This window comes from Rattus norvegicus, chromosome 3 (assembly GCF_036323735.1).
Source record: "Rattus norvegicus strain BN/NHsdMcwi chromosome 3, GRCr8, whole genome shotgun sequence".
Lineage (NCBI taxonomy): Eukaryota > Metazoa > Chordata > Mammalia > Rodentia > Muridae > Rattus > Rattus norvegicus.
Genome location: NC_086021.1, coordinates 58951453 through 58968301, shown reverse-complemented (window position 1 = coordinate 58968301; position 16849 = coordinate 58951453).

Below are 16849 nucleotides of genomic sequence, written 5' to 3'. Positions count from 1 at the left end.
CAATCCAACATGGAATCCAACAGGGTGTACAGATCAAAGCAATAGTCCCCTAGTCCAATAAGCTGTACAAACAACAAAACTTTAAGAATCAAAATACCACTTAGCATGGCAATGGAAGGGAGGACTGCATAGGTCACAGGAAGTGTGTCAAGAACTTAGTGCGGTGTGTTGAAGGGTAGGACTATGGGACACAAGTCAAGAACATATCTCTTCTCCTGTACCTAAGATTGGCGGGGCCTCTACCAAACAATTATAGTTGTTACCAAAGTTGATTGTACCTTGAAGATTAATTTAAGGAAATATAACTCAACAAGAAGCCTCAATATAGATAGATAGATAAGTAGGTAGAGAGATAGATAGATAGATAGATAGATAGATAGATAGATAGATAGATGACTTTGGATCTGCTTAATTTTGGTATGAGGTTTTCCCCAAGAATGTTATAGTAAAGTTTATAAAATTGAAAATCATAAATATAAATATCACAGTAAAAAGGGGGCAAAAAATCTACAAACCAAAAAATACATATACTCTGATATACGCTGAATGGAATGATTAGCTTTATTTTTTATTTATTTTTTTAAGATTTATTCAGTTTTATTTGTATTGGTGTTTTGCCTGAATATCTTGAAATGATGCCAGATTCTCTGGAACAGGAGTTACAGACAGTTGAGAGCTGCCACGTGGGTACTGGGAATTGAACTTCAGTCCTCTGAAAGGGTAGCCAGTATTCTTAACCACTGAGCCACCTCTCCAGCCCAGATGGTTACCACGGCATAGAATGACTTAGGGGGGAAATACTCTCATTTCAGTAACTTTTTTATCAGATTACTGTAAGAACATGTCTACAAAGGGTTAATTGATATGGAATATCTGATGATCCAGACCATTGTGAGCAGCACCATTCACCAAGCAAGCTCACCTTCTCAAAATGGTGGGTTATAACTTGGTGTTGTAAAATAAAATTAAACCCTTTCTTCCCTTGATTGCTTTTTTGTCAAAGTATTTTATTGCGTCAGGATGTACGAAACTAGGACACCGAAGGGTATGCAAAGCACAACAACAACAACAACAAAACAACAACAACAACAACAACCCCCAAGAAACATAAGACCACACCCCATTCAAACATCCCATTCAACTGATAGTTTCTCAACAGCAGAAGACAAAACTGTTCAAGGTGAAATGTTTGTGAAAGATGTCTGAGTCTTGTTTTAAAAAATATCAATGACTCTAACATAAGACTCTATCAAATATATGAAGAATTTAATTCAACACCACGGGAGTTACAAAAATCCATTTCAGAAAGTTACACATGTGAATTAAAAAATTAGTAAAGTGGAGAAAAAATTAAAAACATGGAAAAATTCAATAAAGAAATTGTGATGCTGAAAAAAGAAACCAAATAGAAATTCTGGGAATGAAAGGATCAATCAGCAAATTAAAATGCACCATCAAAAGAACTAGCAGAATAAACCTCAGCGATGGAAATTAAGGTAGATAAAATAATTCACACAGACATATATAATGAGGGAGAAGTCGTCAAGCATGATAGAAACTTACTAAAAGTTGCATTCAAGAGGCCAAACCTAAGAATACAAGCGATGGCTGAAGAATCTGAGTTAAAATCAAAGATATAGACAACTTATTCAATGAAAACACAGCCAAGAATTATCCAAACCCAGATAAATAAACATCTAAACCTCAAAATTAAATGGTGTCAACTAATATTAGGACACTCAGAGAAATCATCTACTAAAATTGATGGAGAAAAAATTTTTCAAAATTAATAGAAGGTAAGGTAATTTAGGACAGCTAAGCAAACATTGCAGAACTGTAAATTTTAAAACAGATAAAAGGACAAAGGAAAAATGAAGACAGTTTCCCATACAAGCACACAGGAATAGAAAACATACTTCATGTAAACAGACAGACAGAGGGAATTAAGAAAGAATCAGTGTTTGCAGAGCAAACCAGAGAACATTAAATAATACCATCGATATGATAGATTGCTTTTATTGATTTGTATATGTTGAATCATCCTTGCATCCTTCAGATGAAATCAAATTGGTTGTGACAGGTGATCTTCTCAATGAAATTTCAAATGCAGTATGTGAGCATTTTGTTATTTTTACATATACTTTCACTTTTGATTTCTATAGGGATGCAGGGATGGTTCAGTATAAAAAAATCCACCAATGTAATTCACCACATAAACTGAAAGAAGAAAATGACACGATTATCTCATTAGACACTAAAAAGGTGTTTTGAAAAATTTAACGCCTCTTCATATAATTCTCATTATAGTTTACTTAGTGTGATTTTTATGCATTATGCTATAGCTATAGGGGTTCAAATAACTAACAACAGAATTTTGTCATCACTACTAACATAAATTCTACTTATTATCAAGTCATGGAAAGCATTTATCAATAGCTAAGATACTTAAAATGAAACTCTTAATTTACCAATGAATTTCTGGCCCATCCTGTCCCCTAAACTAAGAGTAGTGAAGCATATAAGACAAATAAACCAAAGGTGTGTATGTCTCAGGTTAGTGTCCTTGGCGTTAGTCATTCTACTGGTTCACTATCTCCTTGTCTTTGCTTTCCCAGGACATGGCTTTCCTTCTGGGACCATCATTCCACACTGACTTTGTTGGTTGAGTTTGTACAACTCTGACTTCCAATTCATGTGTAGGAGTTAGATGTGACCACTCTGTCTGACATGACATTATGAGAAAAGGAACATCCACAGGTGTCATTTCTCCTTCCCAGGAAAGAGAAACTTATTCACCATTGATGGAGTTGTAGACCTATGGAGCCAAAATTTTCTTCCCCATTCTAAGTTGGACTGAAGCATCCATACTTTGGTCTTTCTTCTTCTTGAGCTTCATATGGTCTGTAAGTTGTTTCGTGCGTATTCTGAGCTTTTTTCCAGTTATCAGTGAGTGCATGCTATGTGTGTATTATTGTGACTGGATTATCTCACTCAGGATGATATTTTCTAGTTCCATGCATTTGCCTGGGAATTTCATGAAGTCATTGCTTTTAATAGCTGAGTAGTACTCCATTGTGTAAATGTACTATATTTTCTGGACATATTTCTCTATTGAGTGACATCTGGGTTATTTCCAGCTTCTGGCTATTATAAATAAGGCTACTATGAACATAGTGAAACATGTGTCCTTGCTATATGTTGGAGCAACTTTTGGGTATATGCTCAGGAATGGTATAGCTGGATCCTCAGGTCATACTATATCCAATTTTCTGAGGAGCATCCAGAGTGGTTGTACCAGCTTGCAATCCACCAACAATAAGGGAGTATTCCTCTTTCTCCACATCCTTGTCAGCATTTGTTGTTTTGATCTTAGCCATTCTGATTGGTGTGAGGTGGAATCTCAGGGTTGTTTTGATTTGCATTTCCCTGATGAACATTTCTTTAGGTGCTTCTAAGCCATTTGAGATTCCTCTGTTGAAAATTCTGTGTTTAGCTCTGTATCCCATTTTTAATAGGGTTATTGGTTTCTCTGAAGTCTAATTTTTTGAGTTCTTTTTATATATTGGATATTAACCCTCTATTTGATGTAGGATTTTTAAAGATCTTTTTCCAATCTGTAGATTGACATTTTGCTCTGATAACACTGTCCTATGCCCTACAGAAGCTTTTCAATTTCATCAGATCCCATTTGTCTACACTTGAACTTCATGAGTGAGCCATTGGTGTTCTGTTTAGGAAATTTTTTACCTGTGCCCATGTGTTTGATGTGTGTTCTTTCCCAATTTCTCTTCTAATAGATTCAGTGTATCTTGTTTTAGGTGAAGGACTTTGATCTGATTGGACTTGAGTTTTCTAGAAGGAGATCAGAATGGGTCTATTTGCATTCTTCTACATGTAGACCACCACTTAAGCCAGCAACATTTGTTAAATATGCTTTTTTCCGCTGGATGGTTTTAGCTTCTTTGTCAAAGATCAAGTGGCCATAGGCGTATGGGTTCATTTCTGGGTTTCAATGCTATTCCATTGATCTACCTGCCAGTCTTTGTACAGATACCAGGAAGTTTTTAATCACTATCGCTCTGTAGTAGAACTTGAGGTCATGGATGGTGATTGTCCCAGAAATTCTCTTATTGTTAAAAATAGTTGTCACTATCCTGGGTTTTTTGTTGTTTTAAATGAATTTCAGAATTGGTTTTTTTATCTACATGAAGAATTGAGCTGCAAGTTTGGTAGGGATTTCATTGAATCTGGAGATTGCTTCTGGTAAGATGGCCATTTTTACTATATTAATACTGCCAATCCATGAGCATGGGAGATCTTTCCATCTTCTGAGGTCTTCTTCAATTTCTTTCTTCAGAGTTCCTGTCATATAGCTTTTTTATTGCTTACATAGAGTCACACCAAGACAATGTATATTATTTGTAACTATTGAGAAGGGTGTTTTCCCCCTAATTTCTTTCTCAGCCTGTTTATCCTTTTAGCAGAGAAAGGCTAATAATTTGTTTGAATTAATTTTATATCCAGCCACTTCGCTGGAGGTTTAATTTTAAGTCAGGTTTAGGAGTTCTTTGGTAGAATTTTGTGAGTTACTTAAGTATAATATCATCTTCAAATGGTGATATTTTAAATCCTTCCTTTCCAATTTGCATCCCTTTGACCTCTTCTTGTTGTCTAATTGTTCTGGTTAGGACTTAGAGTACTATATTGAATAGGTAGAGAGAGAGTGGGCAGCCTTGTCTAGTCCCTGATTTTAGTAGAACTGTTTCAAGTTTCTCTCTGCTTAGTTTGATATTAATTCCTGGTTTGCTGTATATTGCTTTTACTACATTTAGGTATGGCCCTTGAATTTCTGATCTTTTGAAGACTTTTAACACAAAGGGTTGTTGAATTTTGTGAAATGCTTTCTTAGCATCTAATGAGATGATTTTGTGTTTTTTTTTCTTTGAGTTTGTTTATATAGTTGATTACATTGGTAGATTTCCTTCTATTGAATCATCCCTGCAACCCTGGGATGAAGCTTATTTGAACATGATCATTTTGATGTGTTCTTGGATTTGGTTTGCAAGAATTTTATTGAGTATTTTTGCATTGATATTCAAAAGGGAAGTTGGTCTGAAATTCCCATGCTTTGTTAGGTCTTTGTGTGGTTTAGGTATAAGCATAATTGTGGCTTCATAGAGCATATTAGGTAGTGTTCCTTCTGTTTCCATTGTGTGGAATAGTTTGAAGACTACTGTTGTTAGGTCTTCTTTAAAGGTCAGGTAGAATTGTGCACTAAAACCATCTGTCCCTGGGAATTTTTTTGTTTGAGCGATGTCTAATGACTTCTTCTATTTCATTAGGGGTTAGGAGACTGTTTAGATGATTTATCTGATCCTGATTTAACTTTGGTATCTGGCACTGATATTTTTTCTTATTTTTTCAGTTTCTGTTGTTATGTCACCATTTTCATGTCTGATTTTCTTAACTTGGATACTGTCTCTGTCCCCTCTGGTTACTCTGGCTAAGGGTTTATTTATCTTGCTGATTTTCTCAAAGAACCAGCACCTGGTTTTGTTGATTCTTTCTATAGTTCTCTTTGTTTCTACTTTGTTGATTTCAGCCCTAAGTTTGATTTTTTTTCCTCTCTTCTACTCCTCTTGGTTGTATTTCTTTCTTTTTTTTTCTAGAGCTTTCAGATGTACTGGCAAGCTGCTAGTTTATGCTCTCTCCAATTTCTTTTCAGAGGCACTCAGATTTATAAGTTTTCCTATTAGCAATGCTTTCATTGTGTCCTGTAAGTTTGGGTTTGTTATGCCTTCATTTTCATTAAATTCTAAAAAGTCTTTAATTTCTTTCTTTATTTCTTCCCTGCCCAATTTATTATTGTTTAGAGAGTTGTTTAGCTTTCATGTGTATGTGGGCTCTCTGTTGTTTTTGTTGTAATTGAAGACCAGCCTTAGTCTGTGGTGATCTGATACTAGACGTGGGATTACTTAAATCTTCTTTTATCTGTTGAGGCCTGTTTTGTGACCAATTATATGGTCAATTTTGGAGAAGGTACCATGAAGTACTGAGAAGAAGCCATATTCTTTTGTTTTAAGATGAAATGTTCTATAGATATCTGTTAAATATATTTTGTTCAATACTTCTGTTAGTTTCACTGGGTCTCTGTTTTTTCTGTCTCCATGATAAGTCCAGTAATGAGACTTCGGTATTGAAATCTCCCATTATAATTGTGTGAGGTTCAATGTGTACTTTGAGCTTTATTAACATTTCTTTTATGAATGTGGGAATCCTAGCATTTGGGGCATAAATGTTCAGAATTGAGAGTTCATTTTGGCAGATTTTCCTTTGATGTGTAAAAAATGTCCTTCCTCAAATTTTTAAATAACTTTTGGTTGAAAGTCAGTGTTGTTCTATATTAAAATGGCTGCTCCAGCTAGTTTCTTGGGACCATTTGCTTGGAAATATTTTTCCAGTCTTTCAGTCTGAGGTAGTTCTTTGTCACTGAGGTATGTTTCCTGTATGCAGCAAAATGCTGGATCCTGTTTTCTTATCCAGTCTGTTAGTCTATGTCTTTTTATTGGGAAATTGAGTTCATTGATGTTAACAGATATTAAGGAAAAGTGATTGTTGCTTCCAGTTATTTTTGTTATTAGAAGTGGAATTATGTTTGTATGCCTATCTTTAGGGTTGTGGCAAAATAACTTGTTTTTTTCTACGGTGTAGTTTCCCTCCTTGTGTTGGAGTTTTCCCTCTATTATTCTTTGTAGGACTGGATTTGTGGAAAGGTATTTTGTAAATTTGTTTTTGTCATGGAATATCTTGGTTTAACCATCTATGCACTTGATAATTTTGTTGGCTATAGAAGTTTGGGCTGGCATTTTTGTTCTCTTAGGGTCTGTATGATATCCGCCCAGTATTTTCTGACTTTTAGAATCTCTGTTGGGAAGTCTCTTGTGATTCTAATAGGCCTGCCTTTATATGTCACTTGACATTTTTTCCTTACTGCTTTTAATATTCCCTCTTTGTTTTGTGCATTTGGTGTCTTGATTATTATGTGATGGGAGGAATTTCTTTTCTGGTCTAATCTATTTGGAGTTTTGTAGACTTCCTGTATAAACATACATGGTCATCTCTTTCTTTAGGGAAGTTTTCTTCTATAATTTTGTTGAAGATGTTTAATGGCTCCTTGAGTTGGGAATCTTTGCTCTCTTTTATGCCTATTATCCTTGGGCTTGATCTCATTGTTTCCAGGATTTCCTGGATGTTTTAGGTTAGGAGCTTTTTGCATTTTTCATTTTCTTTGATTGTTTTGTCAATGTTTTCTATGGTATCTTCTGCACCTGAGATTCTCCCATCTATCTCTTGTGTTCTGTTGGTGATGCTTACATCTATGACTCCTGATCTCTTTCCTGGGTTTTCTATCTCAAGGGTTATCTCCCTTTATGTTTTATTTATTGTTTCTATTTCTACTTTTAGATCCTGGATCGTTTTGTTCAATTCCTATGCCTGTTTGTTTGTGTTTTCTTGAATTTCTTTAAGGTACTTATGTGGGTTTTGTTTTGTTTTGTTTTTTGTTTGTTTGTTTGTTTGGTTTGGTTTTTTTTTTAAGGTCATCTAAGGGTTACCTGCATTCTCCTGTATTTCTTTAAGTGAGTTATTTATGTCCCTCTCAAAGTCCTCTGATAGAGATGTGATTTTAAATCAAAGTCTTGCCTTTCAGATTTGTTGGGACTTGCTGTGTTGGGAGAACTGTGTTCGGATGATGCCAAATAGCTTTGGTTTCTGTTGCTTATGTTCATGTGCTTGCTTCTTGCCATCTTGTTATCTCTGAAGTTAGCTGTTCTTGCTGTCTCTGACTGGAGCTTCTCTTTCCTGTGAGCCTGTGAGCCTATTGTCTTAGGTGTGTCAGCACTCCTGGGGTGTGGATAGCTATGACACAGGGTCAGCTCCTCAGGGGCACAGGTGGAAACCCAATGGATTGGGTCCCCAGCTGCTCCATGTTTTCTGGGTCCTTTGGGCTCAGGGTGGGTGTTCGACTTGGCCTGGGTATTGGGGCTGTAGTGGTGGTCTCATCCTGTGATTTAAGGGATGTGTCGGTCTTCCTAAAGACCAGCTCTCTCTGGGTGAAATTGGGCTGCAGATTTTTGTGGCACGAGTTCAGCTCTGGGGCCCAGATGGAAACAGGAAGGGTCATGTCCCTGGCTGCTCAGTGGTTCCTGGGTCCTATGGGCTCCAGTCGGGTCCCACTTGGGCTGGGTATTGGGGCCATAGTGGTGATCTTACTTGTGATCTTAGGTATGTCAGCACTCCTAGGAGACTAACTCTCTGTGGGCAAAATTGGGCTGTGGATGGTTGTGGCACAGGGTCAGCTCCCTAACCTGCACATTTTTAGTTGCAGAATTTTCCTGAAATGCTACTATCCTAACAAGGAATATAAGTCTGTGAAGTAAGAAAGCATCTTTCTTTTAAAGTGATGCAATATTATAGAACCAGAAACTTACTAAACAGTATTTATCTCATACTAAAACATGGAAATGACAGATGCTCTTGGGAATGTTAAAATTCTAATATCTACGACACCAAATATTTTCTAGATTTAGAAAATTCCATGGTTTAATATGATTATTGGAAATTAATAAACCTGAGGTTACTATCTTGTAAAGCTAGGATAGTATTTTTTAACTTCATTTTTTTTCTGTTCTCTTAAATAAAACCAAAGAAATGTTCTGTGTAGTACAATTCAATATTTACATTCATCATTTACCTGAAATAAACATAAGGAAACTACGGAAAGGCAAGCTATGGGTGAGATGTTAATCAGTCAATGAGGATTAAAAAAATTTACAAATTGTTAATTCCCTCTGTTTGCCCCTTTTCTTCCACGTGTGTGTGTGTGTGTGTGTGTGTGTGTGTGTGTGTGACTGTGATGCTTCCAAAACCAAATCAATCAAAACTAAGACTCACATGCATGACTAGTTGGATTTCTCACTTTAGTTTCTAAGTTACAGCCAAGTTTGGAGACTCACGCCTAAGACTCCAGTACTCTGGGGCTGAATAAGAGGATCACTGCTTTTTTTTTTTTGATAAAATTTTCATTAATAACATATCATCCTTTACAAGAATTTTTCATTTTGATTTGTTCGAAAGTATGCAACAAAAAATACACAATTACATACTCTAACACTTAAAAATAACTTTAGTTTCATATACTATTTCAATAAATCTGTTGAAATCTCCTAAATATACAAAATGCATTTTGGTCTGATTTATCATGCAGTATCTCCCTATACTGGCTGGTTTTGTGTGTCAACTCGACACAAGCTGGGGTTATCACAGAGAAAGGAGCCTCAGTTGAGAAAATGCCTCCATGAGACCCAGCTGTAAGGCATTTTCTCATTTTGTGATCAAGGGAGAAGGGCACAGCCCATTGTGGGTGGTGCCATCCCTGGGCTGGTAGTCCTGGGTTCTATAAACAAGCAAGCTGAGCAAGCCAGGGGAAGCAAGCCAGTAAGCAGTATGCACCATGGCCTCTGCATCTGCTCCTGCCTCCAAGTTCCTGCCCTGCATGAGTTCCTGTCCTGGCTAGCTTTTGTGATGAACAGCAATGTGGAAGTATAATCCTAATAAACCCTTTCCTCCCCAACTTGATTCTTGGTCATGATGTTTTGTGCAGAAATATAAAACCTGATTAAGACACTCCCTGCCCCAGCTCTATCCAGGATCCACCAACCTATTTTTCTCCTGATTTCTTATCTTTTTCTATTGCTGTTAGTATTACCCTTCTTGTCTAGTTAGTCTGACCTTATGTAGATAGCTGTGGATCCATCTATAGAGCCATAAGCAATCTGAATACAGTAGGAGCATAATATGGCCCCACCACTAGCTGAAGAGCTATTGGCTGTTTTTGACTCACTGTTAAGGGAGGAAGAGTCACTCTTCTTTACCATTGATAGGTTGTTCATGCAATAGATGAACACCTAAAGCTGAAAGCAGAATAGAACTGTGTGTGAAACACAAATATTAAGAATATTTGGACAGTGTGACCAAATAGTGAAAGATCACCGGTCACTCGCTTATACTTAGGCTTTTGTGTACTCTACACAGTCACAGGCTTTTGACCAAGTTTATAGTATCAGAAGCGAAGTAAAGTTGCTCTCTGTGAAGTAAGCCTCAAATCTGACCAGAGCACAGTTGGTTATCTCCATAACCACCGTGCTACTGTTACACAGTGGGTGCAGTTCACTGGGCAAGTTGATAATGTAATATGCAGAGTCAAGTGCTGGGTAAATCATTGGTGTCTTTTCTTTCCAGAAGCCTATGTGAAAACTAGCTGTTAGGAAGAGAGTCTCTCATGTTCAAACATGGTCTACAAACCAAGTGGTGTGTGATGTCTTCAGCATTAGACTCCTAACATTTAGTAATAGTGGATAATTGAGAACAATGCTGATGCCTCTGAAGCATCCCCCACCAATAATTCATAGAGGAGGAACTTCTTGTCCACGAGATTATTAACTAACACTTTGGTTGCAAACACTTTAAACAATCTTTACAAAAAGTTAAGCTTTCCCTACTATTTTTTTTTGTTTCTAATCCTTCACTATCATGGCCTGTATGGCTATATTGATAAATATGTAGGTGCTTTTAGCATGCATTTTTTTGAATGATAAAATGTCCCAGCCTCTTGATTCAGTTCCAAAGCTTTTCCATCTCTCCTTTTTTTTAAAATAGAAGAATTTGATATAATAACACCCCACTCCTGTTAGCAGCATCTCTTTTATCCCATGTTAAGCTACTCTATTTAATACTACTGATGCTACAGATCAAGTGACATAAAAAAGTCAGGTATTTATTGAACAGAGTTTTAGAAGCTAAGAAATCTAAAATAAAGTACCAGTGTTTGGAGGGCTTCCTGCTGCATCATGCAAAACAAAAGTGAGAGTGAATATCACTATCCTGATCCTTATGAAGGAAAGAGTCCTCGTGGTAGAAGCATGGTAAACCACCTTTTTCTAATACTAGTATATTAATAACACCTGAACTCTCAGATAACATTAATTTTATTTTGTGCCTCCTAGCATTGAGACTGGTTGTTGAAGCCTCACAGAGGCATTCTTCAGAATTTACATGAATTTCAACAATGCCATTCCATGAGCCCTGTAGAGACAAAACTCAAGGTATGATTTCCATAGATGGTGTGGCCGACTACTTGATTCCAGAACCATCGAAGATATCATTTGAAGAGTAGGTCACGGAGTTGGTTGGTGACAGCAAAAGGAAAAGGGGGTCACCTTTTGGCTTAAAAAAGAATCATTTGTGGAGCACTACAGTGACCCTATTTGGAACATTGTGTTATAGCTATGGGTTGCTGAGAAATGCTGAATGATGAAAAGAACATTCTGCCAGAAGGTTGAGTCACTGTTCAGTGTGTAAGAGTGTATCATTCAGAAGGCAAAGACAGACTGCAAAAGAACAGTAGCACAGAGAAATAATGAAGAATCACTGGGTAAGATATACCCTCTGCAGTCATTTCAGTTGGATTGACCATACGGATAGCATCCCTTTTCCAGAAGGTGTTAAGCACAACTGAAAAAAACAAAAACAAAAAGAAATGGACAACAGTGAGTGTTCTTGTTGGTGCACACTGACATTTGTGCAATGCAAAATCAAGTTACAGAGAGTAGTAGTCATTTTCTTGAGCTGTCTGAAAACAACAATGCTCCTTCAAACCTTTCTCTAACTCTTCCATTAGGGTCCCTGTGCACAGTACAAAAGTTAGCTGCTAACATCCCCATCTGTATTTCTGTATTTATCTGGCTCTGGCAGAGTCTCTCAGGTGGCAGTTGTATCAAGTTCCAGTCAGCAGCTCTTCTTGGCATCAGCAATAATGTCTGGGTTTGGAGTCTGTATATGGGACGGAGCCCCAGATGAGGCAGTCTCTGGATACCCTTTCCTTCAGTCTCTGCTCCACACTTTGTCCTCATATTTCCTTTAGACAGGACCATTCTGAGGTAAAAATATGGAGATGAGTGGCTGGCATTGTCCCCCAACCTGGGGCAGTGGCTTAGCTCTGGATATGGTCTCTACAGGTTCTCCCTCCCCTTTGTTGGGCATTTCAGCTAATTCCATCCCTTTTGGGTCCTGGAAGCCTCTTGATTTCCTGGAATCTGGAATATGCTAGTGGCTACCTCAAGTTCCCCATCTCCCATTGCTACACACTTCTGTTCAAATTCCTGACCCTCTGCATATCATCCCTGTCTCCTCCCATTCCTGCTCCTGCCTCGTTTTCCACCTCTTCCTCCCAAGTCCCTCCTACCCTCTACAGCCCTTGAATATTTTGTTTTCCCTTTTAAGAAGGACTGAAAAATCTACATTTTGGACTTCCTTCTTAAGCTTCATATGGTCTGTGAAGTGTATCTTGATTATTCTGTGCTTTGAGGCTAATATCCACTTATCAGTGAGTGCATACCATGTGTGTTCTTTTGTGACTGGGTTACCTCACTCAGGATGATATTTTCTAATTCCATTCATTTGCCTAAGAATTTCAGGAAGTCATTGTTTTCAATAACTGAGTAATACTCCATTGTGCAAATGTACCGAATTTTCCATACCCATTCCTCTGCTGAGGGCCATTTGGTTTGTTTCCAGCTTCTGGCTATTATAAATAAGGCTGCTATGAACACAGTGGAGCCTGTGTCATTGTTGTATGTTGGGGCATCTTTTGGGTATATGCCCAGGAGTGGTATAGCTGGATCCTCAGGCAGTTCAATGTCCAATTTTCTGAGGAACCACCAGACTGATTTCCAGAGTGGTTGTACCAGCTTGCAATCCCACCAACAATGGAGGAATATTCATGAAATTCATAGGCAAATGGATGGAACTAGAAAAATCATCCTAAGTAAGGTAACACACACACACACACACACACACACACACACACACACATACATAAATGCATGGTATGCACTCACTGATAAGTGGATATTAGCCCAAGACTCAAATTACACAAGATACAATCCACAGACCCCATGAAGCTCAAGAAGAAGGACAACAAAAGTGCAGATGCTTCGGTCCTTCTTAAGAGAGAGAATATTCCTAGGAAGAGATATTGAGCCAAATTTGGAGCAGAGACTGAAGAAATGGCCATTCGGAGATCACCCCACCTGGAGATCCAGCCATATACATGCAGCCACCAAACCAGACAATGTTGCTGATGCCAAGAGGTGCATGCTGACAGGAGCCTGATATAGCTGTCTCCTGAGAGGCTATGCCAGGGCATGACAAATACAGAGGTGGATATTCGCAGTCAACCATTGGACCGAGAATGGGGTCCCCATTGCAGGAGTTAGAGATAGGATAGAAGGAGATGAAGGAGTTTGCAACCCCATAAGAACAACAATAACAACCAAAGCTCCCAGGGACAGTGCATATGGACAGACCCATGGCTCCAGCTGCATGTGTAGCAGGGGATGGCCTTATTGGGCACCAATGGGAGGAGAAGCCTCGGTCTTGCCAAGGCTGGAACCCCAGTGTACAGGAATGTCAGGGTAGGAAGGCAGTGAGGGGTGGGTGGATGGGTGGGGAAACACCCTCATAGAAGAAGGGGGATGGGAGATGGGGTTTATGGATGGGAAACTGGGAAAGGTAACATTTGAAATGAAAATAAAAATTTTTAATAAAAAAAGAAAAGAAAAAGTTGAGAACCTGGAAATAAACCAACAAAGCTATGTCACCTAAATTTTGACATCTGTAAAAAAAAAAACAATTGCAGTAAAAAAAAAAGCCTATTCAGCAAATGTCACTTAAAAATAAGTTAAAGACTCTAAACCTTAACGACTAAAAACCTTAAATGCTGAAGCTGCTGCGAAAACATACAAGAAACACTGCTCAAGATACTTGGAAGGCAGGAATTTTATGAAGAGAACTTCAATATCAAGGGACCTATATATCACAAGAGTGCAACCTAAATTGAGAAATCATTTATAAGTTCAAATATTCTTTATGTCCCATTGATTCAATGAACGTTTGAGATTAGGGGATGTAGCTAATTTGTATAGACCTTGAGTAGCATGAATAAAACCCTGAGTTCAGTTCTCTAAGAACATGTAAAACCAGGCATGGTGACACATATCTTTTCATAATCAAGCATTTGGAAGGTGGATTTCAGAAGTTCAGGGTCATTCCTTACTATACAGTGGGTTTGGAGCTAGCCTGGGGTAAGTGTTTAGGTCATGAAACTCTGTTTTTGAAATGAAGAAAACAACCAAATTGTAATGACAGAAGACACAAAATCAAAGAGAGGAAGAAAATATTTATTGCAAGGGCAACACTCTTCAGGCTATGGAAGTGACAGATGATTCAAAGTGGGCATTTTTTGATATACTTTCCAAACTGCATGTATACTCTAATTAAAATATTTAGAATTTTCATTAGGAGAAAACCCACAAAACTTAGCACTGCAACAATTCCATGTGTACAATTAAGTGGCATCAAGAACATTCACATTATAGTGAAAACATCACTACCATTCATACAGAGCCTTTAATCTTCTCCAGCTGAGACTGTATCGGTCAAACACTAACCTTCCACTGTTTCCTCTGCCCAACCCTTGGTTACTTGCTTCACCTTTCATTTATTGAGATGTCAGTATTTTAAGTACCGCATATAAATGGCATCACACAAAGGGTTTTTCTTTTCTTTTCTTAAGAGTTGCCTTGGTCATGGTGTCTGTTCACAGTGGTAAAACCCTAACTAAGATAGAAGTTGGTACCAGGGACTAGGCTATTGCAGTGATAGGCCTGAACATGCTTTTGTTTGGAAGAATGTGATTTGGGAACTTTGGATTTGGTAACTGGTGGAAAGTATTAGCTGAGGCTGGCTTAGAGGTACAGAGGTTTAGTTCAGTATCATCAAAATTGGAGCGTGGCAGTGTTTAACCAGAAATAGCACAGGAGGAACTGAGAGTTATATATCTGAAGGCCCATAGAAGATGACTAGATTCCAGTCAGCTAGGATGAGGGTATTAAAGCCATGCCCACAGTGACACATCCACCCCAACAAGTCCATACCTACTAATAGTGCCACTCCCTGGGCCAAGCATATATACCAACCATCACAATATTCTTATTAATATAAATAAATGAAGTAAAAGTCTGGGAGAAATGAGGGGGAAGGCTGTGTGCAGATTTGAGGGTCAGTCTAAGGTTTAGGTGTTTGCCTTTCATGATGTGTTTTGGAGGTTTGGGGACTTAACACTGCTTCATTTTGGCTTTCTTCTTGGTTTTCAGACACTGAGTCTGTTACTGTGAATGACTCCTGTGCATGAGCTCTTCTCCTTTATCTTACTTAGATCGTGAAAAACAGCGTAATTTAAGAAAAGTGCTTGCCCCAAAGCAATAAACATCATTTTAGTGTCTGATAGACTGTTTAAATGTCTACTTGATATTTTCATAATGCACACAGCATCAAGGAAAAAAGATTTTGGTACAGAAAGTGGCTGGTCTTCCCTCAAGGCTATCCAAAGTACAGATTATAACTGCCGTCAACATTGGCCTAGGATGTCCTGAGAGAATTTATTACATGCTACTGATGTACTTTTCAGAAAGAGCTAGCAAGGGATTCTGTCCTTGCACAATACTTGAAATTTGCAATGAGAGCATTTAGCTCCCCAAAACACAGCCTTACTTCACCAAAGGTGAAGTAGTCATAGATAAATACAAATGAGTCCTTCTAGGTAGCAAAACCATAGATCTGTGCTATCTTGTGGGGAGAAGCATTGCCTTCTACTTCAAGCAGTTTGTGTACTAGTTACATCTGAAAGAAAGGAAAGAAAATCTGTGTTCTCCAACTCCTTCTGACCATATTTTCTCAAATATGAGGTTTGGCTCAGACATAAGAATATCCAGCAGATAAACATTTGATAATTTTAACACTGATTTGACTAAAATGATATTACTAATGATTGTTAACAGCAGTAAGTTCATATGCACTCCAACAATGATTCAACTAGCAATTCCTCCTCCCCCAACTCTCTCCTGTCCTTCCCCTTCTCTCTCTCCTTCTCCACCTCCCTCTCCTTCACCCCAAGACCTCCCTATGTTGGAATCCTGGTCCTGGAAACACAGGAATACCCCCAGAAAGTACTGGTACCTCAATGTTCAATCACATGTACCTTCTAAACTCAGAGTGGGCCTACATGTTCATGAATCATGCTCTCTTCTCTGCCCATTTGTTTTCCTGAATCATTATTTGCTTCAATCATCCATACAGCATGACTTCATATTTCTTAACATTCTTTTATGAGTTTTAAATATACATTATTTCTTACACGTGTTAAAGACTCAATCTTATTTCTTTATTGCATGTGTATGTGTCTTCATGTGGATATTTGCTTGTGAGTGAACATGCCCATTGAAGCTAGAGGCATGAGATCCCTACGAAACTAGGATTGGAGGAGACTGTGAGCTGTCTTACATGGGTGCTGGGATTTGAACTTGGAGCCAGCTACTGATATTCCATCACCTTGATAACAAAATGTAAAAAATTCTTTATGGTCAATTAATAATAAATTTTACATATATATGAATTATATATAATTTATATATAGTATATAATTTGATATATTGTATGTTTAATATATACAGGCTGACTGAATCGTGAAAACTAGAGCATCTAAGCCATGGAAAGTATGGCTAAACTCTGGGAGCCTGGTTCTTTGTTGTTCACACCTGGAACAATTTTATTGTCCAATTCTGGACAATAAAAGCATCTAGATATCTAGAACATACTGTAGCTTCCAGAAAAAAATTGCCTAAAAGGCACCACTTTGTGCTTGGCAACACCTTAAAGGAGGCCAATACATTAA